This window comes from Rissa tridactyla, chromosome 18, assembly GCF_028500815.1.
Source record: "Rissa tridactyla isolate bRisTri1 chromosome 18, bRisTri1.patW.cur.20221130, whole genome shotgun sequence".
Lineage (NCBI taxonomy): Eukaryota > Metazoa > Chordata > Aves > Charadriiformes > Laridae > Rissa > Rissa tridactyla.
In genome coordinates this window covers 8,753,046-8,776,735 of record NC_071483.1, presented here as the reverse complement: position 1 = coordinate 8,776,735, position 23,690 = coordinate 8,753,046, and the positions used below count along the sequence as shown (strand labels likewise).

Genomic DNA, 23,690 nt, shown 5'->3' with positions numbered 1-23,690 from the left:
ACCCGAATCCAGGTGACGATTCCCGGGTTTCGGCACCACTTGTTGCCTGGGGTAGGCGTGGCGACCTGGTTCAGGAACGGCGCGGCGACCAATCACAGGCCGCTCGGTCCATCGACTCGCAGACACCAATGTGGTGGACGGCAAATGGCTGGTGGTGAAGGTGACCGGACGCCTCCACGCGGTTCCTGGGACCGACACAGCTCTGCTCCAGGGGCTTGCTGCGCTCAGCATGCTCGGTATCTCGGCCCATCTCCTGAGCTGACTCCGCTTGGCCCTCGTCGCAGCCTTGCCTGGTCTTATGGCACAAAGTAAGATGGGCTCCTGCGGCCAGCTCTGCCCAACTCCTTCGCCGGCTCGTCAAGGCTCCTACCTTGGCTCCGCAGGCTTCCTAGGACTAGGACTGACACAGCTCAGCTCCAGGGGCTGGCTGCGCTCAGCATGCTCGGCATCTCGGCCCGACTCATGAACTGAATCCACTCGGCCCTCGCAGCAGCCTTGCCTGGTCTTTTGACACAAAGTCAGACGGACTCTTGTGGCCAGCTCTGCCCAACTCCTTGGCCAGCTCATCTTGGCTCCTGGGACGGCTCATGGAGGCTCCTACGTTGGCTCCGCAGGGTTCCTAGGGCCAGCTCAGCTCCTGGCGCTATCTCCGCATCCTTCCTTGTCCCCGCTGAGCTCGACTCTTTGGTCCAGCTGTGCTCTGCTCTGCTCCTAGACCTGCATCAGCGTCACTCCTGTGACGGACTTGCCTGGCCGTTTGTGGCCAGCGCAGCTTGATATTTGGGCTCTGTTTGGCTCCGTTCCCGCGACCGCCTCAACTCGCCTCCTGGGACGTTGCCATAAGGCTCCTGGCCTGGCTCCGCATGGCTCCTAGGCCACACTCCACTCAGCTCCTTGGACCAACTCAAATTGCTTCCATGGGCCGCCTTGGCTTGCCTATTGGAGCCGGCTCAGCTTGACTACTTGGTCCAGTGCTGCTCTGCTCCTAGGCCTGCATCAGCTTCACTCCTGTGACGAACTTGCCTGGGTCTTTGTCACCAGTGCGGCTCGACCTAAGGCCTCTCTTTGGCTCACCTCTGGGACCGTCTCCACTCGGCTCATGGGAAACCTCTGTAAGGCTCCTGGCCTGGCTCCACATGCCTCCTAGGGAACTCTCAACTCAGCTCCGTGGACCAACTCAACGTGCTTCTATGTGTTGCCTCGGCTTGCCTTTTGGAACCAGGTCAGCTTGATTCCTTGGACTAACCTATCTTGACTCCTGGTGGCAGCACACCTCGGAACCTGAGGCCAGTGAAGCTCAACTTTGGGGCTGCCTCCCCTCGTTTCCTGGGACCAACGCAGCTCAGCTCTGGGGGCATGCTCGTCCCAGCATCTGTTGCATATCGGCCCGAATCCTTAGCTTACACAGCTCAGCCCTCGCCGCAGCCTTGCCTGGTCTTATGGCACAAAGTCAGATGGGCTCCTGCGGCCAGCTCTGCCCAACTCCTTGGCCAGCTCATCTTGGCTCCTGGGACGGCTCATGGAGGCTCCTACGTTGGCTCCGCAGGGTTCCTAGGGCCGGCTCAGCTCCTGGCGCTATCTCAGCCTCGTTCCGTGTGCCGGCTCGACACGGCTCCTTGGTACAGCTCTGCTTTGCTCCTGGGCCTGCATCAGCTTGGCTCCTCTGATGGACTCGCCTCGGCGTTTGTTGCCAGTGAGGCTCAACCTTGCCGCTGTATTTGGCTCACCTCCCGGGACAGCCTCAACTCAGCTCCTGGGATGCCTCCGGAAGGCTCCTGGCCTGGCTCTGCGTGGCTCCTAGGCCACACTCCATTCAGCTCCTTGGACCAACTCAACTTGCCCCCATGTGCCGCCTCAGCTTGCCTTTTGGAGCCCGCTCAGCTCGGCTCCTTGCACCAACGTACCTTGACTGCTGGCGGCAGCTCAGCTCGGATCCTGAACAGCAAAGCTCGATTTTTGGGGACGCCTCCACTCAGTTCTTGGGAACGACACAGCTCAGCTCCAGGGGCTGGCTGCGCTCAGCATGCTCGGCATCTCGGCCCGACTCATGAACTGAATCCACTCGGCCCTCGCCAGAGACTTGCCTGGTCTTTTGACACAAAGTCAGACGGACTCTTGTGGCCAGCTCTGCCCAACTCCTTGGCCAGCTCATCTTGGCTCCTGGGACGGCTCATGGAGGCTCCTACGTTGGCTCCGCAGGGTTCCTAGGGCCAGCTCAGCTCCTGGCGCTATCTCCGCATCCTTCCTTGTCCCCACTGAGCTCGACTCTTTGGTCCAGCTGTGCTCTGCTCTGCTCCTAGACCTGCATCAGCGTCACTCCTGTGACGGACTTGCCTGGCCGTTTGTGGCCAGCGCAGCTTGATATTTGGGCTCTGTTTGGCTCCGTTCCCGCGACCGCCTCAACTCGCCTCCTGGAACGTTGCCATAAGGCTCCTGGCCTGGCTCCGCATGGCTCCTAGGCCACACTCCACTCAGCTCCTTGGACCAACTCAACTTGACCCCATGTGCCGCCTCAGTTCAGCTTTGAAACCAGCTCAGATTGGCTCCTTGGACAAAAACACCATGACAACTGGTGGAAGCTCAGCTCCCATCCTGAGGACAGCCAAGCTTGACTTTTGGGGACGCCTCCACGCGGTTCCTGGGACCGACACAGCTCTGCTCCAGGGGCTTGCTGCGCTCAGCATGCTCGGTATCTCGGCCCATCTCCTGAGCTGACTCCGCTCAGCCCTCGCCGCAGCCTTGCCTGGTCTTATGGCACAAAGTCAGATGGGCTCCTGCGGCCAGCTCTGCCCAACTCCTTGGCCAGCTCATCTTGGCTCCTGGGACGGCTCATGGGCTCCTACGTTGGCTCCGCTGGGTTCCTAGGGCCGGCTCAGCTCCTGGCGCTATCTCAGCTTCGTTCCGTGTGCCGGCTCGACACGGCTCCTTGGTACAGCTCTGCTTTGCTCCTGGGCCTGCATCAGCTTGGCTCCTCTGATGGACTCGCCTCGGCGTTTGTTGCCAGTGAGGCTCAACCTTGCCGCTGTATTTGGCTCACCTCCCGGGACAGCCTCAACTCAGCTCCTGGGATGCCTCCGGAAGGCTCCTGGCCTGGCTCCGCATGGCTCCTAGGCCACACTCCATTCAGCTCCTTGGACCAACTCAACTTGCCCCCATGTGCCGCCTCAGCTTGCCTTTTGGAGCCCGCTCAGCTCGGCTCCTTGCACCAACGTACCTTGTCTGCTGGTGGCAGCTCAGCTCGGATCCTGAACGGCAAAGCTCGATTTTTGGGGACGCCTCCACTCAGTTCTTGGGAACGACACAGCTCAGCTCCAGGGGCTGGCTGCGCTCAGCATGCTCGGCATCTCGGCCCGACTCATGAACTGAATCCACTCGGCCCTCGCAGCAGCCTTGCCTGGTCTTTTGACACAAAGTCAGACGGACTCTTGTGGCCAGCTCTGCCCAACTCCTTGGCCAGCTCATCTTGGCTCCTGGGACGGCTCATGGAGGCTCCTACGTTGGCTCCGCAGGGTTCCTAGGGCCAGCTCAGCTCCTGGCGCTATCTCCGCATCCTTCCTTGTCCCCGCTGAGCTCGACTCTTTGGTCCAGCTGTGCTCTGCTCTGCTCCTAGACCTGCATCAGCGTCACTCCTGTGACGGACTTGCCTGGCCGTTTGTGGCCAGCGCAGCTTGATATTTGGGCTCTGTTTGGCTCCGTTCCCGCGACCGCCTCAACTCGCCTCCTGGGACGTTGCCATAAGGCTCCTGGCCTGGCTCCGCATGGCTCCTAGGCCACACTCCACTCAGCTCCTTGGACCAACTCAAATTGCTTCCATGGGCCGCCTTGGCTTGCCTATTGGAGCCGGCTCAGCTTGACTACTTGGTCCAGTGCTGCTCTGCTCCTAGGCCTGCATCAGCTTCACTCCTGTGACGAACTTGCCTGGGTCTTTGTCACCAGTGCGGCTCGACCTAAGGCCTCTCTTTGGCTCACCTCTGGGACCGTCTCCACTCGGCTCATGGGAAACCTCTGTAAGGCTCCTGGCCTGGCTCCACATGCCTCCTAGGGAACTCTCAACTCAGCTCCGTGGACCAACTCAACGTGCTTCTATGTGTTGCCTCGGCTTGCCTTTTGGAACCAGGTCAGCTTGATTCCTTGGACTAACCTATCTTGACTCCTGGTGGCAGCACACCTCGGAACCTGAGGCCAGTGAAGCTCAACTTTGGGGCTGCCTCCCCTCGTTTCCTGGGACCAACGCAGCTCAGCTCTGGGGGCATGCTCGTCCCAGCATCTGTTGCATATCGGCCCGAATCCTTAGCTTACACAGCTCAGCCCTCGCCGCAGCCTTGCCTGGTCTTATGGCACAAAGTCAGATGGGCTCCTGCGGCCAGCTCTGCCCAACTCCTTGGCCAGCTCATCTTGGCTCCTGGGACGGCTCATGGAGGCTCCTACGTTGGCTCCGCAGGGTTCCTAGGGCCGGCTCAGCTCCTGGCGCTATCTCAGCCTCGTTCCGTGTGCCGGCTCGACACGGCTCCTTGGTACAGCTCTGCTTTGCTCCTGGGCCTGCATCAGCTTGGCTCCTCTGATGGACTCGCCTCGGCGTTTGTTGCCAGTGAGGCTCAACCTTGCCGCTGTATTTGGCTCACCTCCCGGGACAGCCTCAACTCAGCTCCTGGGATGCCTCCGGAAGGCTCCTGGCCTGGCTCCGCATGGCTCCTAGGCCACACTCCATTCAGCTCCTTGGACCAACTCAACTTGCCCCCATGTGCCGCCTCAGCTTGCCTTTTGGAGCCCGCTCAGCTCGGCTCCTTGCACCAACGTACCTTGACTGCTGGCGGCAGCTCAGCTCGGATCCTGAACAGCAAAGCTCGATTTTTGGGGACGCCTCCACTCAGTTCTTGGGAACGACACAGCTCAGCTCCAGGGGCTGGCTGCGCTCAGCATGCTCGGCATCTCGGCCCGACTCATGAACTGAATCCACTCGGCCCTCGCCAGAGACTTGCCTGGTCTTTTGACACAAAGTCAGATGGACTCTTGTGGCCAGCTCTGCCCAACTCCTTGGCCAGCTCATCTTGGCTCCTGGGACGGCTCATGGAGGCTCCTACGTTGGCTCCGCAGGGTTCCTAGGGCCAGCTCAGCTCCTGGCGCTATCTCCGCATCCTTCCTTGTCCCCACTGAGCTCGACTCTTTGGTCCAGCTGTGCTCTGCTCTGCTCCTAGACCTGCATCAGCGTCACTCCTGTGACGGACTTGCCTGGCCGTTTGTGGCCAGCGCAGCTTGATATTTGGGCTCTGTTTGGCTCCGTTCCCGCGACCGCCTCACCTCGCCTCCTGGAACGTTGCCATAAGGCTCCTGGCCTGGCTCCGCATGGCTCCTAGGCCACACTCCACTCAGCTCCTTGGACCAACTCAACTTGACCCCATGTGCCGCCTCAGTTCAGCTTTGAAACCAGCTCAGATTGGCTCCTTGGACAAAAACACCATGACAACTGGTGGAAGCTCAGCTCCCATCCTGAGGACAGCCAAGCTTGACTTTTGGGGACGCCTCCACGCGGTTCCTGGGACCGACACAGCTCTGCTCCAGGGGCTTGCTGCGCTCAGCATGCTCGGTATCTCGGCCCATCTCCTGAGCTGACTCCGCTCGGCCCTCGTCGCAGCCTTGCCTGGTCTTATGGCACAAAGTCAGATGGGCTCCTGCGGCCAGCTCTGCCCAACTCCTTGGCCAGCTCATCTTGGCTCCTGGGACGGCTCATGGGCTCCTACGTTGGCTCCGCTGGGTTCCTAGGGCCGGCTCAGCTCCTGGCGCTATCTCAGCTTCGTTCCGTGTGCCGGCTCGACACGGCTCCTTGGTACAGCTCTGCTTTGCTCCTGGGCCTGCATCAGCTTGGCTCCTCTGATGGACTCGCCTCGGCGTTTGTTGCCAGTGAGGCTCAACCTTGCCGCTGTATTTGGCTCACCTCCCGGGACAGCCTCAACTCAGCTCCTGGGATGCCTCCGGAAGGCTCCTGGCCTGGCTCCGCGTGGCTCCTAGGCCACACTCCATTCAGCTCCTTGGACCAACTCAACTTGCCCCCATGTGCCGCCTCAGCTTGCCTTTTGGAGCCCGCTCAGCTCGGCTCCTTGCACCAACGTACCTTGACTGCTGGTGGCAGCTCAGCTCGGATCCTGAACGGCAAAGCTCGATTTTTGGGGACGCCTCCACTCAGTTCTTGGGAACGACACAGCTCAGCTCCAGGGGCTGGCTGCGCTCAGCATGCTCGGCATCTCGGCCCGACTCATGAACTGAATCCACTCGGCCCTCGCAGCAGCCTTGCCTGGTCTTTTGACACAAAGTCAGACGGACTCTTGTGGCCAGCTCTGCCCAACTCCTTGGCCAGCTCATCTTGGCTCCTGGGACGGCTCATGGAGGCTCCTACGTTGGCTCCGCAGGGTTCCTAGGGCCAGCTCAGCTCCTGGCGCTATCTCCGCATCCTTCCTTGTCCCTGCTGAGCTCGACTCTTTGGTCCAGCTGTGCTCTGCTCTGCTCCTAGACCTGCATCAGCGTCACTCCTGTGACGGACTTGCCTGGCCGTTTGTGGCCAGCGCAGCTTGATATTTGGGCTCTGTTTGGCTCCGTTCCCGCGACCGCCTCAACTCGCCTCCTGGGACGTTGCCATAAGGCTCCTGGCCTGGCTCCGCATGGCTCCTAGGCCACACTCCACTCAGCTCCTTGGACCAACTCAACTTGCCCCCATGTGCCGCCTCAGTTCAGCTTTGAAACCAGCTCAGATTGGCTCCTTGGACAAAAACACCATGACAACTGGTGGAAGCTCAGCTCCCATCCTGAGGACAGCCAAGCTTGACTTTTGGGGACGCCTCCACGCGGTTCCTGGGACTGACACAGCTCTGCTCCAGGGGCTTGCTGCGCTCAGCATGCTCGGTATCTCGGCCCATCTCCTGAGCTGACTCCGCTCGGCCCTCGTCGCAGCCTTGCCTGGTCTTATGGCACAAAGTCAGACGGGCTCCTGCGGCCAGCTCTGCCCAACTCCTTCGCCGGCTTGTCAAGGCTCCTACCTTGGCTCCGCAGGCTTCCTAGGACTAGGACTGACACAGCTCAGCTCCAGGGGCTGGCTGCCCTCAGCATGCTCGGCATCTCGGCCCGACTCATGAACTGAATCCACTCGGCCCTCGCAGCAGCCTTGCCTGGTCTTTTGACACAAAGTCAGATGGACTCTTGTGGCCAGCTCTGCCCAACTCCTTGGCCAGCTCATCTTGGCTCCTGGGACGGCTCATGGAGGCTCCTACGTTGGCTCCGCAGGGTTCCTAGGGCCGGCTCAGCTCCTGGCGCTATCTCAGCCTCGTTCCGTGTGCCGGCTCGACACGGCTCCTTGGTACAGCTCTGCTTTGCTCCTGGGCCTGCATCAGCTTGGCTCCTCTGATGGACTCGCCTCGGCGTTTGTTGCCAGTGAGGCTCAACCTTGCCGCTGTATTTGGCTCACCTCCCGGGACAGCCTCAACTCAGCTCCTGGGATGCCTCCGGAAGGCTCCTGGCCTGGCTCCGCATGGCTCCTAGGCCACACTCCATTCAGCTCCTTGGACCAACTCAACTTGCCCCCATGTGCCGCCTCAGCTTGCCTTTTGGAGCCCGCTCAGCTCGGCTCCTTGCACCAACGTACCTTGACTGCTGGTGGCAGCTCAGCTCGGATCCTGAACAGCAAAGCTCGATTTTTGGGGACGCCTCCACTCAGTTCTTGGGAACGACACAGCTCAGCTCCAGGGGCTGGCTGCGCTCAGCATGCTCGGCATCTCGGCCCGACTCATGAACCGAATCCACTCGGCCCTCGCAGCAGCCTTGCCTGGTCTTTTGACACAAAGTCAGACGGACTCTTGTGGCCAGCTCTGCCCAACTCCTTGGCCAGCTCATCTTGGCTCCTGGGACGGCTCATGGAGGCTCCTACGTTGGCTCCGCAGGGTTCCTAGGGCCAGCTCAGCTCCTGGCGCTATCTCCGCATCCTTCCTTGTCCCCACTGAGCTCGACTCTTTGGTCCAGCTGTGCTCTGCTCTGCTCCTAGACCTGCATCAGCGTCACTCCTGTGACGGACTTGCCTGGCCGTTTGTGGCCAGCGCAGCTTGATAGTTGGGCTCTGTTTGGCTCCGTTCCCGTGACCGCCTCAACTCGCCTCCTGGGACGTTGCCATAAGGCTCCTGGCCTGGCTCCGCATGGCTCCTAGGCCACACTCCACTCAGCTCCTTGGACCAACTCAACTTGACCCCATGTGCCGCCTCAGTTCAGCTTTGAAACCAGCTCAGATTGGCTCCTTGGACAAAAACACCATGACAACTGGTGGAAGCTCAGCTCCCATCCTGAGGACAGCCAAGCTTGACTTTTGGGGACGCCTCCACGCGGTTCCTGGGACCGACACAGCTCTGCTCCAGGGGCTTGCTGCGCTCAGCATGCTCGGTATCTCGGCCCATCTCCTGAGCTGACTCCGCTCAGCCCTCGTCGCAGCCTTGCCTGGTCTTATGGCACAAAGTCAGATGGGCTCCTGCGGCCAGCTCTGCCCAACTCCTTCGCCGGCTCGTCAAGGCTCCTACCTTGGCTCCGCAGGCTTCCTAGGACTAGGACTGACACAGCTCAGCTCCAGGGGCTGGCTGCCCTCAGCATGCTCGGCATCTCGGCCCGACTCATGAACTGAATCCACTCGGCCCTCGCAGCAGCCTTGCCTGGTCTTTTGACACAAAGTCAGATGGACTCTTGTGGCCAGCTCTGCCCAACTCCTTGGCCAGCTCATCTTGGCTCCTGGGACGGCTCATGGAGGCTCCTACGTTGGCTCCGCAGGGTTCCTAGGGCCAGCTCAGCTCCTGGCGCTATCTCCGCATCCTTCCTTGTCCCTGCTGAGCTCGACTCTTTGGTCCAGCTGTGCTCTGCTCTGCTCCTAGACCTGCATCAGCGTCACTCCTGTGACGGACTTGCCTGGCCGTTTGTGGCCAGCGCAGCTTGATATTTGGGCTCTGTTTGGCTCCGTTCCCGCGACCGCCTCAACTCGCCTCCTGGGACGTTGCCATAAGGCTCCTGGCCTGGCTCCGCATGGCTCCTAGGCCACACTCCACTCAGCTCCTTGGACCAACTGAAATTGCTTCCATGGGCTGCCTTGGCTTGACTATTGGAGCCGGCTCAGCTTGACAACTTGGTCCAGTGCTGCTCTGCTCCTAGGCCTGCATCAGCTTCACTCCTGTGACGAACTTGCCTGGGTCTTTGTCACCAGTGCGGCTCGACCTAAGGCCTCTCTTTGGCTCACCTCTGGGACCGTCTCCACTCGGCTCATGGGAAACCTCTGTAAGGCTCCTGGCCTGGCTCCACATGCCTCCTAGGGAACTCTCAACTCAGCTCCGTGGACCAACTCAACGTGCTTCTATGTGTTGCCTCGGCTTGCCTTTTGGAACCAGGTCAGCTTGATTCCTTGGACTAACCTATCTTGACTCCTGGTGGCAGCACACCTCGGAACCTGAGGCCAGTGAAGCTCAACTTTGGGGCTGCCTCCCCTCGTTTCCTGGGACCAACGCAGCTCAGCTCTGGGGGCATGCTCGTCCCAGCATCTGTTGCATATCGGCCCGAATCCTTAGCTTACACAGCTCAGCCCTCGCCGCAGCCTTGCCTGGTCTTATGGCACAAAGTCAGATGGGCTCCTGCGGCCAGCTCTGCCCAACTCCTTCGCCAGCTTGTCAAGGCTCCTACCTTGGCTCCGCAGGCTTCCTAGGACTAGGACTGACACAGCTCAGCTCCAGGGGCTGGCTGCCCTCAGCATGCTCGGCATCTCGGCCCGACTCATGAACTGAATCCACTCGGCCCTCGCAGCAGCCTTGCCTGGTCTTTTGACACAAAGTCAGATGGACTCTTGTGGCCAGCTCTGCCCAACTCCTTGGCCAGCTCATCTTGGCTCCTGGGACGGCTCATGGAGGCTCCTACGTTGGCTCCGCAGGGTTCCTAGGGCCGGCTCAGCTCCTGGCGCTATCTCAGCTTCGTTCCGTGTGCCGGCTCGACACGGCTCCTTGGTACAGCTCTGCTTTGCTCCTGGGCCTGCATCAGCTTGGCTCCTCTGATGGACTCACCTCGGCGTTTGTTGCCAGTGAGGCTCAACCTTGCCGCTGTATTTGGCTCACCTCCCGGGACAGCCTCAACTCAGCTCCTGGGATGCCTCCGGAAGGCTCCCGGCCTGGCTCCGCATGGCTCCTAGGCCACACTCCATTCAGCTCCTTGGACCAACTCAACTTGCCCCCATGTGCCGCCTCAGCTTGCCTTTTGGAGCCCGCTCAGCTCGGCTCCTTGCACCAACGTACCTTGACTGCTGGTGGCAGCTCAGCTCGGATCCTGAACAGCAAAGCTCGATTTTTGGGGACGCCTCCACTCAGTTCTTGGGAACGACACAGCTCAGCTCCAGGGGCTGGCTGCGCTCAGCATGCTCGGCATCTCGGCCCGACTCATGAACCGAATCCACTCGGCCCTCGCAGCAGCCTTGCCTGGTCTTTTGACACAAAGTCAGACGGACTCTTGTGGCCAGCTCTGCCCAACTCCTTGGCCAGCTCATCTTGGCTCCTGGGACGGCTCATGGAGGCTCCTACGTTGGCTCCGCAGGGTTCCTAGGGCCAGCTCAGCTCCTGGCGCTATCTCCGCATCCTTCCTTGTCCCCACTGAGCTCGACTCTTTGGTCCAGCTGTGCTCTGCTCTGCTCCTAGACCTGCATCAGCGTCACTCCTGTGACGGACTTGCCTGGCCGTTTGTGGCCAGCGCAGCTTGATAGTTGGGCTCTGTTTGGCTCCGTTCCCGCGACCGCCTCACCTCGCCTCCTGGAACGTTGCCATAAGGCTCCTGGCCTGGCTCCGCATGGCTCCTAGGCCACACTCCACTCAGCTCCTTGGACCAACTCAACTTGACCCCATGTGCCGCCTCAGTTCAGCTTTGAAACCAGCTCAGATTGGCTCCTTGGACAAAAACACCATGACAACTGGTGGAAGCTCAGCTCCCATCCTGAGGACAGCCAAGCTTGACTTTTGGGGACGCCTCCACGCGGTTCCTGGGACCGACACAGCTCTGCTCCAGGGGCTTGCTGCGCTCAGCATGCTCGGTATCTCGGCCCATCTCCTGAGCTGACTCCGCTCGGCCCTCGTCGCAGCCTTGCCTGGTCTTATGGCACAAAGTCAGACGGGCTCCTGCGGCCAGCTCTGCCCAACTCCTTCGCCAGCTTGTCAAGGCTCCTACCTTGGCTCCGCAGGCTTCCTAGGACTAGGACTGACACAGCTCAGCTCCAGGGGCTGGCTGCCCTCAGCATGCTCGGCATCTCGGCCCGACTCATGAACTGAATCCACTCGGCCCTCGCCAGAGACTTGCCTGGTCTTTTGACACAAAGTCAGATGGACTCTTGTGGCCAGCTCTGCCCAACTCCTTGGCCAGCTCATCTTGGCTCCTGGGTTGGCTCATGGAGGCTCCTACGTTGGCTCCGCAGGGTTCCTAGGGCCAGCTCAGCTCCTGGCGCTATCTCCGCATCCTTCCTTGTCCCCACTGAGCTCGACTCTTTGGTCCAGCTGTGCTCTGCTCCTAGACCTGCATCAGCGTCACTCCTGTGACGGACTTGCCTGGCCGTTTGTGGCCAGCGCAGCTTGATATTTGGGCTCTGTTTGGCTCCGTTCCCGCGACCGCCTCACCTCGGCTCCTGGAACGTTGCCATAAGGCTCCTGGCTTTGGGCGGTGAACCCATCTCCAGCCGTATGGCCATTTTTGTGCCTAGGCGCGGCGCCAATTGGGAAAGGGTGGTGTCGAGGCTGAAGGCAGCAGGAAAGCCCGCAGCCCCCAGGTCTGTGTGTCACGCAAGCTGTTCCCAAAGAGCTTTAGAACAAGGCATGTTTTTCCCTGCTGGCTCTTTGGGCGGGGGACCCATCTCCATCCATATGGCCATTTTTGTGCCTGGCGCGGTTATAAGTGGGAAAGGGTGGTTTTGAGGCTGAAGGCAGCAGGAAAGCCTCCAGGCCCCAGGTCTGTGGGGCTACGCAAGCGGTTCCCAAAGAGCTTTATGACAAGGCATAGTTTTCCCTGCTGGCTCTTTGGGCTGGGGACCCATCCCCAGCCATATGGCCATTTTTGTGCCTGGCGCAGCGCCAAGTGGGAAAGGGTGGTTTTGAGGCTGAAGGCAGCAGGAAAGCCTGCAGCCCCCAGGTCTGTGGGGCTACGCAAGCTGTTCCCAAAGAGCTTTATGACAAGGCATAGTTTTCCCTGCTGACTCTTTGGGCGTGGGACCCATCTCCAGCCATATGGCCATTTTTGTGCCTGGCGTGGCGCCAAGTGGGAAAGGGTGATTTTGAGGCTGAAGGCAGCAGGAAAGCCTGCAGCCCCCAGGTCTGTGGGGCTACGCAAGTGGCTTTCAAAGAGCTTTAGAACAAGGCATAGTTTTCCCTGCTGGCTCTATGGGCGGGGGACCCATCTCCAGCCATATGGCCATTTTTGTGCTTGGCGTGGCGCCAAGTGGGAAAGGGTGATTTTGAGGCTGAAGGCAGGAGGAAAGCCTGCAGCCCCCAGGTCTGTGGGGCCACGCAAGCGGTTCCCAAAGAGCTTTAGAACAAGGCATAATTTTCCCTTCTGGCTCTTTGGGCGTGGGACCCATCTCCAGCCATAGGCCATTTTTGTGCCTGGCGCGGCGCCAAGTGGGAAAGGGTGGTTTTGAGGCTGAAGGCAGCAGGAAAGCCTGCCGCCCGAGGTTTTCTTAATGACTTCTCTTAATGATGTCTCCACAGTGTGAAGTTTTGCAGGATGCGAAAAAGTAATAGACACAGTGAAGCTGAGTCTATTGGAAACTTCCATACCTTTCCCTCCCTCTAAAATCTTTGCTGTCCTGTAGTATCCACTGCCTGCAGTTGGGGTTGCAGGATCAGACAGAGTGGTATCAGATTTAGAAAAAAGAGACATCATTAAGAGGATTCACTCGCCTTATTTTTCACCGGTGTGGCCCGTAAAGAAACCAAAAAGGCAATGGCTTTTCACAGTAGATTACGGAAAATTAAACGCCAACACTGTACACCTCACCGCCGCAGTTCCAAATATCGCGGAAATTGTGACTATGATAAAAGGAGCTGCCCATCCTTGGAGGGTTGCCTTGGATGTTAAAGACATTATTTTTTTATGATTCCCCTCCTTGAGCAGGACAAAGTGCAGTTTGCATTCACATGGAAAGTAGTCCAATATACCTTTAACCGCTTTCTGCAAGGATACAAACATTCCCACACTATTGGTCATAATGCTTTAGCTAAAGTGCTATCAGAGATTTCTGTTTCACAGGGATGTACAGTATACCAATATATTGATGACATCTTAATAGGGGAGAGAACCAAGAAAGTGTAAAAGACATGATGGAAAACATCTGAAAAACATTATCTGATTTGGGATTGGAAATTCCAGGCTCAAAGTGTCAGCGACCAGCACAGGAAGTCAAATTCCTGGGGGTCTGGTGGATTAAGGGAGCTGCTTCCGTCCCTCAGGATACCCTGAAAAAATAGAGCATGGACAGAATCCATCCAGCGTGAAGGAGTTACAGCAAGGTCTGGGAACTTTAAGTTATTGGCGTAAACACATCCGTGGCTTTTCCATCATTGCTCGTCCCCTTCATAGCTTGCCAAAAAAGGGTAAATCCTGGGTGTGGACTGAACAACACACTAATGCTCTGCAATTACTAATAAAGGATCTAAGGTTATTCCAACAGCTTGGTCCTATACATCCAACTGACCCTTCCACGTAGAATGGGGGCTCAGTGAACATGGTTCCCATTGTAATTTATGGCAAAAGGGACCAGCAGGACCGGAGAGACCATTAGAATTTAGCTCCCACTCCTTCAATGATACTGAGAGCAGATATTCAGACCTGGAGAAGGGTTTACTGTCCCTGGTGCGAGTGTTGCAACGGACAGAGCAGATAAGAAGAGAACAAAGTGTGATCATTTGGGGACCTTTTCGCCTCCCAGATGTGGTCCGTAAAGGGACACCACCAGCTGGCATTGCCCAGAAACCTACAGTTCGAAAGTGGTATGCTTATTTAGAAGCCATTGATGCCTCCGCTTTTCCCCTGAGTGTGGGAGCTGGGAGGGAACACCCCATTGGTCAGTTTGGGTCACCTGACCTGCCCAGGCCTTCCCACGGCTGCCGGCCCTGCCCAGGGGAAACACGCCAGTCACCGCCCCTGCTGGCCACAGCAGGCAGCGTGGGCAAGAGGCTCTCCCTGAGCAGAGAGCTGGCTCTGCTGCGCCCCAGCCCAGGGCCGGTGGTTGCTTGCGTGCAGTCCTGAGGCACAGCTCCCTGTTGCAGTGGCCTCCCCAGCCCATCTGCCAGCTCCCCGGGCACTTGAGGGTGCAGCCCAGCAGGGCCCGGCAGGGACTTGGGCATCTGCCGTTTGCTGAAGTGTTGCCTGAGCTCCTCCTCTGCCAGCTGAGGCCAGCAGATCCTCTCGCCCCAAGGGAAGCTCTTCTCTGCTGGGGCCTTTTGCCCAGGTCTGCAGGGCCTGGCACGTCTGGAGGCTGGTCTGGCTGGGACCCTCATGCCCCAGGGGGACTGGCAGAACCGAGAGCAGCCTCAAGCGCTGCCATAGGCGAGTGAAGGCCGGGAGGGTTCTAAAAGGGTGCCAAACAAGTCCTGAACCTTGAGCGTCTCTCGAGCTTAACGACGAGAATTCTTCCCAGCAGCTCGTGCGGGGCTCTGTTTTGCAGCTGTGCTGAAAAGAGCCCGGAGAGCCCCGGGGGGCGCTAGTTCTTGCAGTGCTTGCGCGGCACCGAGGGCTTTTCTGCTTCTCAGACTTCAAGCCAGCGAGCGTGCTGGGGGTGCCCAAGAGGCTGGGAGGGGACAGAGCGGGGACATCTGAGGCCAACGGCCCAAAGGGATATCCCACAGCCTACCAGAGCGTGCTCAGCAAGGAAAGTGTGTGTGGGGGACGAAGGTTGGCGGGGGCTGCCCTTGCTCGGGACCTGGCTGGGCATCGCTGGCTTGATGGTCAGCAAGTGCTTTCTTTTGCATCCCTTGTTTTCCTTGGGCTTTCTTTTCCACTCTCCTTGTTTCTAACCCACCAGTTTTCTCCCTTTTCCCCTTCCGACGCTCCCCCTGCACCCCACTGCGCAGGAGCGAGGGAGCGGCTGTGTGGCGCTGAGCTGCCGGCCAGGCTTCAGCCACACCAGCCTGTGAGCAAAATTGTTCCCTAGCGAGGGGGAGAGGGCTCCCCCTTCCTCCTCCATCACGCTGCGGGCATCCCCTCTATCCCACTGGCATGCACGAGAGCCTCAGCACTCCGGCTGCTCTTGGAGCCGCGTCCAAAGCTTTTTGGGTGAGCTGAGGCATTTACGGTGCCCAGCGTGGAAGGGAATGCCTGGCATTGCCATGAGTTGGGGGGGGCTGAGGAAACTGCCCCACAAGCAGTGTGCCAGGAGGACGGCTGGCCGCAGGGGACAGCAAGCTGCAGGGGAGGGTGGCTGCGTAAGGACCTTAGGCCCTTGCTGGCCACCGAGCCCTGCCTACGTCTTGCCCTGGCTCTGAGCGCATGGCGCGGCTCCGAGGAGAGAGCCGAGCCTCAGCAGGACGTGGTCCTGGGCAACCTGCTCTAGGCGAGCCTGCCGGAGCAGATGTTGGAGCAGGCCAGCTCTGCACATCCCCCAGTTTCTTGTCGTTTAGACAAGGAGTCCATCACCCGATGTCCCCACCCCAGCTGGGAAAGGGAATGGGGAAAAAAACACGGAAACACGAGGGCTGAAAGAGAAACAGATTTAATAGAAAAAGTATTTCACACGAATAACACTAAAGATCCAGTCCTGATCCTGATCCCAACAGCAAGTCGACAAGGATTCCACTCAGCCCCTTCTCTCCACAGGAAGCTGAGCGCTGCCAGTGGGGGACAGCAAGTGTCGCACACCACATGGAAACAAGAGAGCTGAAAGAGAAACAGGTTTAATAGAAAAAGTAGTTCAGACAGGCTGAGAGAGTTGGCGTTGTTCACCCTGGAGAAGAGAATCACGGAGGAGACCTTATAGCAGTCTTCCAATCCATAAAGGGGGCCTACAGGAAGGATGGGGAGGCTCTCTTCATCAGGGAGTGTAATGATAGGACAAGGGAAAGGGATTGCCTGGGGTAACCTGTGAAAATGGGGTAGTGTGTAGTAGGAGGTGTCCCTGCCTATGGCAGGGGGTTTTAACTAGATGATCTTCACGGTTGCTTCCAACCTGAACCTTTCTATAAATTCTATAGGTGGGATTCTATAAATCCCACCCACAGGACCCAAAACCCCCTCAATATCCCTTATAGGGAACCCCAAAGGACCCATGGGAACCCCCCCCAAGTTGTTTTGAGCTCTACATGTCTTCCTATGCGGTCCTATCTTCTAGAATTGTGTCTTTTATGGAGCCTGCCAGTGGCGTTGCATTTTTTCTTATTGTATGGGATTGAAAATGCAAATGCTAAATGGGAAGACGATTAGGATTTTGTTGCAGTTCCTGCATTTCCAACAAAACTTCCAGTCCTGCTGTATTCGTGGCATTTTTACTGGCATTGGTGGAAAGAGGCGGTTTGCACTTTTAGGTTCCATTCAGCTTTCTGGCTGGCTTTGCAAAACTGACTTGTGCTCTGAGAAGATGTGGGCCTTGAACCTGGTAGCGTTGCTGCTTCAAACCGCTAGCTCTTGAGAGAGCTTCCGTTAAACACAAGTGTTTTTCATGTACCAAGCTTCCAACCCGAGGCTGGCAGGAATTTTTCTTTTCTAGCTGTGGTAGATGTTCTCTCCTGTGTGGAAATCCACAGAGCCCAGGGACCCCATGGCTCCACCCCACAGCAACATGGACCACGGGGACCCAGACCTCGGCCCCACAGAGGAGCTGTGGAGGGGCTCACGGCCAGTCCTGGCCCCCCCCATGTCTCTGATGTCATTATGGGGCACGTTACAGAGCCACCGGACAGGCAGGGGTTCCACTATGACGTTGGAGGGAGGGCAAGGACAAAGTGCTGTAAGCACCCCAGAGAGGAGCATCTCCCAGTGCCTCAGGCATCGAGGTGGGTGACAGCTTGGCTCGCACTGCATACTCCTCCTCACCCAGGGAGAGGGAGATGAGCGCTGTGGCTTGCACCGCCTTCCATGGGCTTTGCCCAGAAGGGAAGCTGGGCGATGGGCTCATCAGCGTGGACGGCATTGCATTCATTGCTCACAAGATGATCCTCTCTAGCTGCAGTCCATACTTCAGGTGAGTGCTTGAAGGAGGAGGGGATGGGGCCAAACAGTATTTCCTGCTCTGTGCCACACTGTGCCTTTGTGTATCTCCAGCACTTCCCTCGGCACTCCAACTCTCCTCCAGCAGTTCCTCCTAGTCCTGGTACCTCCCCAGACACCAAAATTCATCCACAAGCTCAGATCGAACAGAAGAGCTGGAAGTGGTGTCTGGCGAAGCCCCAGATACGGTGCAGGGCTGGGAGCGTGGCCAGCCTGGCTGGTCTGCTGCCAGGCGGGAGGTATTCCCTCCCCACACACCGTTCTCCCCACACACTGCTCTTCTCGTTGAAGCAAGGTGCCCGCTCGCCCTGTGGCTCCTTATTAAAACAACTGGCTAGTAAAACATTCCTTCATAAAACTCCACAGCCTCCCAGCATGGCTACTGCTAGTGCCCAAATTGGTGCCTGGGGAAGGAGGCACAGGGGATAATGGGGTCAGGGTTTCACACAGCAAGGCCGCTTTCTTCCCCAGCACTGCTTTGTTTTTTTCAGGGCTTTGTTTCCAGCAACTGGAGCAATGCTGAGAGGAAGGTCTATCAAATCCCTGGCACTTCCCCTGAAATGATGAGGCTCCTTATGGAATACGCCTACACCGGGACAGTGCCGGTCACGGATGACAACGTTGAAAGTTTGCTAATCGCGGCAGACCAGTTCAACATCCTGGACATCGTCAGACTGTGCTGCGAGTTCTTAAAATCCCAGCTTTGCTTGGAAAATTGCATTGGCATCTGGAGATTCACAGGCTACTACTACTGTCCTGACCTGCGAGAAGCAGCCCATGAGTTCATCCTGCATCACTTCGAGGAGGTGACCAGGGTGTCCACAGAGTTTCTGGCGCTCTCCTTCAATGAGCTGGAACGCCTGCTGGAGAAGGATGAGCTCCCTGTGAAAGAAGAGGCTGTGTTCGAGGCCGTTCTGAAATGGGTTGCCCATGACCTGCAGAGCAGGAGGCAGCATGTTGTAGTGTTGCTGGGCAAGGAAGGGTGGAAGTGTGGACAGAAGGGATTTGTTTTCTCTAAATAAACTCAGCGTTACTGACAGTTAAGACTTTGCTTAAAACTTTTGAACTCATACGTGCGCAATGGTATGAATTTGTAGTCCATGTTCCCTGTACTTACACGTCCCTCATGCAAATCTGCAAGTGCCATTTCTATCAGTTTCATAGGAACTAGATTTTCATCAGTGTCCCGGAAGGTCCTATTGACCAGCCCTTTGAAGAGCGGAAGTTTGCTTTCCTAAAATTCAGGGTCCTGACTTTACTCTCCCCCCTGACACCCAGACCCCTCAGGACTGTGAACTCCACCAGCGCCTGACCACCGCAGCCCAGGCTGCCTCCAATCTTGATGTCACCCATTAGCAGTTCATTTGCGTTGGTGCCCTTCAGGTCCAGTATGGCCGCTCTTCTGGTGGGGCTGTCTATTACCTGGCTTAAGAAGTTACTTCAAGGCACTCGGCTCTGGGAGTCTCCTGGATTGCCTACAGCTCGCTGTGATACTTTTTCCAGCAGCTGTCGGGGCGGCGGAAGTCCCCCAGCAGGACGAGAACTTGTGAGCGTGATGCCTGCTGCTGTAGCTGGAGCAAGAAGGCTTTGTCAATCGGCTCTCCTTGATCGAGTGGCCTGGAGTAGACAACCCCAAGGCTCCCTTTGTTGCCTGGCTCTCTAATTCTTACCCATAAGCTTTCAACCTGCTCTTGGCTATTCTTCAGAGACAGCTCTTCACACTCCCCCCGTTTCTGGAGGGCAGCCCCTCTGCCCCCCTTCCTCCCCTGTTGCTGGCCATGGGTAGTCACACTCCAGTCATGGGATTTGTCCCACCAGGTTTCAGGAATGGCAACTAGGTGTCAGCTTTCTAGCAGCACGGCAGCTTCCAGCTCCTCCTGTTTGTTGCCCGTGCTGGGTTGGGGGATTGTTGGGGGACTGGCTGGGGTGGGTTGACGGGGGAGTGTGCTGGGTAGATTTTGTTGGTAGATTTCCTGGGAGGTTTGCTGTGTAGGTTTCCTGGGTACGTGAACTGGGCGGGTTTTCTGGGTAGGTTGGCTCAGTAGTTGGCTCAGTAGTTGGCTGGGTACTTTTCTTGGGTAGGGTGGCCGGGTGGGCAAGTGGGTATGTTGTCTGGGTGGTTGGCTGGGCAGATGTGGTGGGTAGTTTTCTTGGCTGGGTGCTTTTCTTTGGTAGGTTGGCTGGGTGGTTGGCTAGGAAGTTGGCTAGGTAGTTTTCTTGGTCAGGCTGGTTGGGTGGGTGCTTGGCTGGGTATGTTGGCTAGGTAGTTTTCTTAGGGAGGTTGTCTGGGTGGTTGTCTGGTAGTTTTCGTGGGTAGGTTGGCTGGCTCGTCACATGGAAGAGCAGTAATGGGTAATAGTCTGTGGGCCGTACCAGGCTGGGAAGTTTCCGAGTGATGTCCTTTTCCCAGGCCCTAGGGAGGCAGCAGACTTCCCTAAGAGGAAGGTCTGTCTGGCATAGTGGACTCTTCATTCCCCTCAGAAGGGAGTCGCCTACAACTATAACACATTTTTTCTTCCTTGTCAAGGTGGTTGTGATATGGGGGGTAGGGCTTTCTGACCTCGGGAACGCCTCTGGTGAAGATGGACTGTCATCCCCATCATCACCCATTGACTGGCCTTGCACATCCAGAGCCTCCTACCAGTTGTACAGAGGCACCTGGGAAGGTAGGCTGGGCAAGGAGGGCGTTCTCCTGCCACCCTGGCTGTGGACTTGCCTCCACTGACTCCTTTCCTTGAAGCTACTCTCTTCAGCCCGGCAGGGGGACGTTGCAGGATCCCCTTGATCTTGTTTGTTATTTTTTTTCTGGTGCCTGTTTCTGTTTCAGGGAGGGCAGAGCATGATTCCACCAGTCTATCACTTTTGTGAACTCCCTGATCCTCCTTAACCTTTCTACTACCTCTCGTAGCTCACACTCCACACTCCAGTCATGGGATTCGTCCCACCAGGTTTCAGGAATGGCAACTAGGTGTCAGCTTTCCAGCAGCACGGTGGCTTCCAGCTCCTCCCGTTTGTTGCCCATGCTGCAGGCATTGGTGTCGAGGCACTTTAGCTGGTCTGTCAGCCATGTCACCTTCTTAGAGGAACACACCTTAATTCCTTTGAGCTATTCACTGGTGTTCCCCTCTTTTCTCCTCCCCTCTTGACTCCTTCCCTTCTGGCTCTCCCCCATTGCCTCAGGAGCCATTCCCTCATCTCTGGAAGACTTCAAGTGTCCTCCAGTGTTCCCAGCACGTGTCAGAGCAACAGGCTGAGGGCCTGCACTAGCACCCCAACCCTCTACCTTGGTGTGTTGTCCCACCGCTTGTCACGGACATGCCTGATATTGTCCCCCTCCCCTTTCAAGCCTAGTTTAAGGCTCTGTCAATGAGCTCTGCTCACTCGTGAGCAAAGACCCTCTTCCCCCTTTCAGAAAGGTGAATCCCATCTGACGCCAGCAAGCGTCGTACCGTGTAGGCCGCCCCATTCTCGAAAACCCCAAAATTGTGTGGGTGACATCAGCCATGGAGCCATGCTTTAATAGACTGTGTCCGTCTATTTCTTCCCATGTTGCTGCCCACAATGAGAAGGAGAGAGGAGAAAATACCCTGTGGTTCAGATTTCCTTACCAACTGTCCTGAGGTCCTGAAGTCTCGTTTGGTGGCCCTTGGACTATGCATTGCAGCACCTAGGAAGGTGGGCTGGGCAAGGAGGGGGTTCTCCATCCACCCTGGGCATGGACTTGCCTCCATTCACTCCTTTCCTTGAAGCTACTCTCATAGCCTGGCAGGGGGAGGTTGCAGGATCCCCTTGATCTTGTTGGTTTTTTTCTGGTGGCTGTTCCTGTTTCTGTCTCAGGGAGGGCAGAGCACGATTCCATCAGTCTGTCTCTTTGTTGGACTCCCTGATGCTCCTTAACCTTTCTACTACCTCCCGTAGCCCTGTCACCGAGCTGAGCAGATCGTCCACCTGGTCACACCTCACGCTGCTGTTCTCACTGCTGCCCTCCGTTACGAGGGAAATTCTCTGGCAAGTCCTGCAGCCCAAGACCCGCATGATTTCACTGGAGCTCTGTCTGGGTTGCCACATCCATTCCGGTGAGTGCAGACGACGTGGCTTTCTGCCAGGTGGATACGGTAGCTCTGCTCCTTCTGAGGCTGTGATGACCACCAATGGAGCTCACCTTTTGAGCTGGTAGAGTGATGATGCCCTGCCACGCAGACTGTGCCACACTCTGTTTGCAGCGCTCCTGGTCACTTCTAGTCCCCAGGCTGTTTTTTATCGGTGTGGGGTAGCCGCTGTGGCTCTGTCAATGCCCACACCTTGTCAGCGTCTTCCACCAGAGCTGCTGCCTCCTGGTGGGTCTCTCCACTGCCCTGGCTTTTCCCTGCCTCGGGAGACCTCCTGTGCATCAAGCTCTGCCGCTCCGCTGCGGATGGGGCCAGCGCACCTCGGCGACTGACTCCAGTCATTTAGCATTTTAGATTAGAGGAATATAATTTATCACAAGCAGATATGACGCATCCCCATGTGAACTGCATTCAGGACCTTCAGTGAAAACCTGTTTCTGTGTTGATGATACAGGTGCCCCCAAACCAGCATGGACAAGACAAATGTTTATTATTTGGAAGCATCATCCTCTATTCACAGAAACCATTTTGCCCTATGCACTTTTATACACTTTGCGCTTTTTATGGCTGAGTCATTTTAGTTAATAAAAAATGAACAGTTTTTAAAAAGTGACAAGTCTTTTTCAAGTTCTGTCTATTTTCTGGTGAAGTGTGATTCTCAAGTACTGTGTTAATTAAAAAGTAAGCCAAAAGGTTGCAGTTCAGAAAAATCACACAAAGTTTACTGTATAAAATTTCTATACTCATTGTATTGAAAATATTAGAATATGCAGTTATGTGAAATAGCTTACAACCAAGACTTACCAGAATCTCTTGTGACACAAATGTAAAATTTAAAAAATCTGGGGGGCTATTTTATCATATTTTTTCCTCTGTTTCTTAGGTATAAGCTTTATGACTGCTTTCAGGGTAAGTTGTTCCTATTGTAATACTGCTTGTAGTGCACGTTGCGTAGACAGACTTTCTTTTCCCAAACCTATATCCGTGCTTTATGGTTTTATGTGTCGATCAGCAATGGAATGTTTTATTCTTTGGAAGGACTTTACACACCGCAAGGAAGCGAATCATTACTATTCAGGCTGAGGTGGGCTGCTGACATGAGGGCATGTGAAGTATTCGCTGGTTCAGCGCAAAGTCCTCCCCCAGGCACACTGTCGCTGCCTTCAGCTTTATCCTGAACCTCACACCTTCGCTCAGAAAAGGAAGCTCGATTATTTCTACATGCTGCTGTAATTTGGGCAGGAATCTACGCAACTAAAACCGGACGCAGACAGAGCTGTGCCAGTCCTTTAAGATAGAAATGCAATTAGTATTCTCATTTCCAGTCAGCGTATGGTGTATTGCTCAACCTGAAGAGCTTGTGCTTTAAATAAAGTACTGTCTTCAGCGTCTTCAGCTATAACATCAATGAAATGCGTATGAAATTTTCAATTTAACCATTCTCAGTTGATTAATACTCAGTTAGTACTCTATGTTTTTCTCACCCAGACTGGAATTTCAGGAATGACTAACTGGACTCTAAAGAATATGTCCATTTCAATTAGTCTGAATGAACAGGGTGTTTTAAAATAGTGCCTCAAAACTGTGTTGTAAATTGGTTATTTTGTTAGAGAATTAATAAAATACCAAGCCTAAGCTCTTTGTATCTCACACCAACAGCACCTGACCTGCTCTGAATTTAGCTTAAACCAAATTAAACAAGATCTCAATTGCTGTTATTGCAAATGGACATCTGATGCCAAACCTCAAGGCGACATCTCTTCCCTGTAAGCTTGTCTTTTTTGTGGATACTGCTGTAACTATACGGCACAGTTTATCAAGAGTTGTGATAGAATGTCCATCTCAGGAATTTTAAGCTTGGGAGTGTGTGTTTGTCTCACTCTACATGTATAACAGTCCAGGGAAACAGTCCACAGCCTCATACAGGAAGACAAAATTGGTGGGTGTGACGGTTTCTTCTTATTTTATTATACTGGTATTTTAAAATAGAAATCCCAACTTTATAATACTGGAAAAAGCATACAAATGATAAACGAAGGCAATAGTTTACCGTTTTTCCTGACGCTTGGCTTCGTCGGCAATGCTGAACCAAGAGCATCATGGAAGTACCAGCCTGAGATTCATTCTTGAGCGTGTCTTGAACCACTGACTGTAGACTGCAGACGGAAACTTGCTGTGAGTACAGGATCCTATTTAATTCTTATTTGGTTAATGGTTAATAGCTATCTGGTGGCTCCAGAACTCACAACCTTTAACAGGCATCTAGGAAAAAAAAACTGTGCTGGCATTTACCTTGACTTGCTTACCAAGAAGCAGGCTGACCAGGGCCCGGATGAGGACCAGCGTGGCGGT

General features: G+C 56.0%; 1 pseudogene; it reads left to right on the top strand.

Moving 5' to 3' along the window:
* The window catches only part of LOC128919038 (kelch-like protein 10), a 66,571-nt pseudogene extending 48,320 nt beyond the window's left edge, over positions 1–18,251 (top strand).
* Positions 18,252–23,690: the final 5,439 nt, after the last annotated feature.